Here is a 2,961-nt window from a genome sequence, read left to right on the forward strand (position 1 = left end):
AACCAATCAAATTAAACCTTTTCTCAACAGTAAATTATATATATAAATCTTAAGATTCGGCATATCTTTGGTACGTACGGAGAACAGTTTTCCTAGATGAAAAGAATAACAGAGAAGATTTCTTCAACACTGACAACATCACGCATTGACATGACCAATCGGAACTGTGTACGTACAACTTTGAGTTCCAAGATCTGACGAGAGCTCTCCCTTTATATAATCACATCGATCGATTTCGTTCTCGTCACTTTCTCTCTTCAATCTCACATTCTCATTACTCACTCGATCATCTGAGAAGCTCCTTACCAGAAAAAATGGGTAGTAAGAAAAAGCAATCCACTTCTGATCTCAGTCAACATGAAAGCAAAGACTTGCTTGCAAACTTAGCTAATAAGCAAGATGATGATCATCGCCATGGCAGTGAGTCACCAATACTTTCTTCCTACAACGATAGAATTCGTCCCGTGCTTGATGCCGTCGACAAGCTTCGAAACCTCGCTGTCATGGAGGAAGGAATCCAGCTTCCCACCATCGTCGTCGTCGGCGATCAGTCCTCCGGCAAGTCTTCCGTCCTCGAATCCCTCGCTCGGATCAATCTTCCACGTGGCCAAGGCATTTGCACCAGGTACCTCTCATCATGAGACTCCAGAACCATTCGAGTCCTCAGCCTGAGCTGTACCTGGAGTTCGGCGAGAAAAAAGTTCCGACCACCGAAGAACGTGTCTCAGAAGCTATAAACACGGCGACTCAGGAGATTGCCGGAGATGGAAAGGGAATCTCGAAAACCCCTTTGACCCTTGTGGTGAAGAAGAAAGGGGTTCCTGATTTGACCATGGTTGATCTCCCTGGGATTACCAGAGTACCTATTCATGGTCAACCTGAAAATATCTATGACCAAATCAAGGATATCATAGTGGAGTATATACAGCCTGAAGCTAGTATTATTCTCAATGTGTTGTCTGCCACAGTGGATTTTCCCACTTGTGAGTCGATTCGATTATCACAGAGCGTTGACAAAACCGGAGAAAGGACTCTCGCCGTCGTCACGAAGTCAGATAAGTTACCCGAAGGGCTCTTGGAGAAGGTAACGGCTGATGATGTTAACATTGGACTTGGTTATGAATCCTACGAAGAAGCTCGGGTAACGGAAGCTAAGCTTTTTGGAACCCATCCTTTGCTTTGCAAGATCGATAAATCTATTGTGGGCATTCCTGTTTTGTCTCAGAAACTCATGCAGATTCAAGCTAGAAGTATAGCTCGAAACTTGCCTGACATTGTCAAAAAAAATAAACGATAAGCTGAACATTTATGTTGCTGAGTTCAAAGCACTCCCCAAGGCCATGTCTTCTGTGGCTGAAGCCATGAGTGCGTTCATGAGGATCACTGGTGGAGTCAAAGAGTCACTCCGGAAAGTTCTGCTTAGAGGAGAGTTTGAGGAGTACCCAGATGAGAAGAAATTGCATTGTAAAGCTCGGTTGGTTGAGATTTTGAACAAGTTCTCGGATGAGATTCATGGATGTCCTCAAAGTGATCCAACTCATAATTTTTTGATGGATGAGATCAAGTATTTGGAAGAAGCCAAGGAGATTTCTCTTCCCAACTTCCTTCCCCGGACTATATTTCCCTCAATGTTGCATGAAAAGGTAAATGGGATATCGAGTATTCCAACAGCTTTTGTGGAAAAGCTATGGAGTTACATAGAGGAGGTGATGATGACTGTTCTAATGACTCACGTCCAACACTACTACCAGCTCCATCTATCGGCCAAAAGAGCAGGGCTTAATCTGATTGAGAAGATGAAAGAGAACTCCATGAAGTGGGTTATGGAGGTTGTGGAGATGGAGAAGATGACAGACTATACTTGTAACCCGGAGTTCGAAACCGAATGGAAGAAGCTCATGGCTCAAAAGGATGAATTCATGAAAAAGTCAACGACCTCAGTTCTACGGCAGACTATTGAAGGTTTTGGCTCGGTTAACTTGGTCAATCTAAGGAAGTCGCCCCATCTACTACCTCAAGCTTTTGACTTGAGGATGAGAATGGTGGCTTACTGGAGAATCGTGCTGAGAAGAATTGTGGATTGCATGGCTCTGCACTTGCAGCTGAGTGTTCACAGGCTGGTCAATGAGCATGTGGAAAGGGAGCTTGTGTCCCAAATTATGGCTCCCAATGGAAATGGTCTGGAGAGAATGTTGGAGGAGTCGCCGACCGTTGCAGCAAAGCGTGCCAAGCTTGATGGGAGCATTAAGAAGCTCAAGGAATGCAAGGAAATTCTGGCAAAAATTATGGACCGAACTGATGCGAATTATCGTGGCGAATGATCAGGGGTTTGTATGTAATAATTAGCTTAATGGTAGTTCGTTAAGTATATTTAATTAGTGTGTGCTTTGTATTAGTTTTAATTGGTAGCCTTTTGTCGTTTTTCTAAGCAATATTTGAAGTTGGGGAGGCGAGCGTGATCTTATTACTGGGTAATGTTGTTTATTGGACCCTAAATCAACTATGTTAAATTGTTAATTATATACGCTGAGGAGTGGTATATTAACTATGCTTTGTATTAGTCGAAAGTATGATGGATCATTTGGGGAGTGGCATACAAGCAACTATATGTTGAAAATAAATATATATATATACAACTATTATTTCAACTTATAATATGATGAAATGCAGAAATATTAAAATTAAATCCACGTATAAATATAATCCTACTATCTCTATATTTTATTCTCTCAAAAGTCCTGACATATATAGCTTCTTTTTCCAAATATACTGACAAGAATTTTTCTCCATGCCCTATATATGACCTTGATATATGATTACAACAAAATAACTATATGTATGCAAATTACTTAGCTAGCCAATAATGTAATTACAGGAAAATCTCTGAATACTCTAATCTTTATTTTATTATAAAAAAATTAGTTCTAATTTAGGCTAATTATAAATAAGAATAATCAATTA

The 2,961-nt window shown here is 40.7% G+C and overlaps 1 pseudogene; it reads left to right on the forward strand.

Annotated features, from left to right (window-relative positions):
• The first annotated feature begins 296 nt into the window (after window positions 1–296).
• Window positions 297–2,522, forward strand: LOC133801311 (dynamin-related protein 4C-like; annotated as a pseudogene).
• Window positions 2,523–2,961: the final 439 nt, after the last annotated feature.

Source organism: Humulus lupulus, chromosome 9, assembly GCF_963169125.1.
Source record: "Humulus lupulus chromosome 9, drHumLupu1.1, whole genome shotgun sequence".
Taxonomy (NCBI): domain Eukaryota; kingdom Viridiplantae; phylum Streptophyta; class Magnoliopsida; order Rosales; family Cannabaceae; genus Humulus; species Humulus lupulus.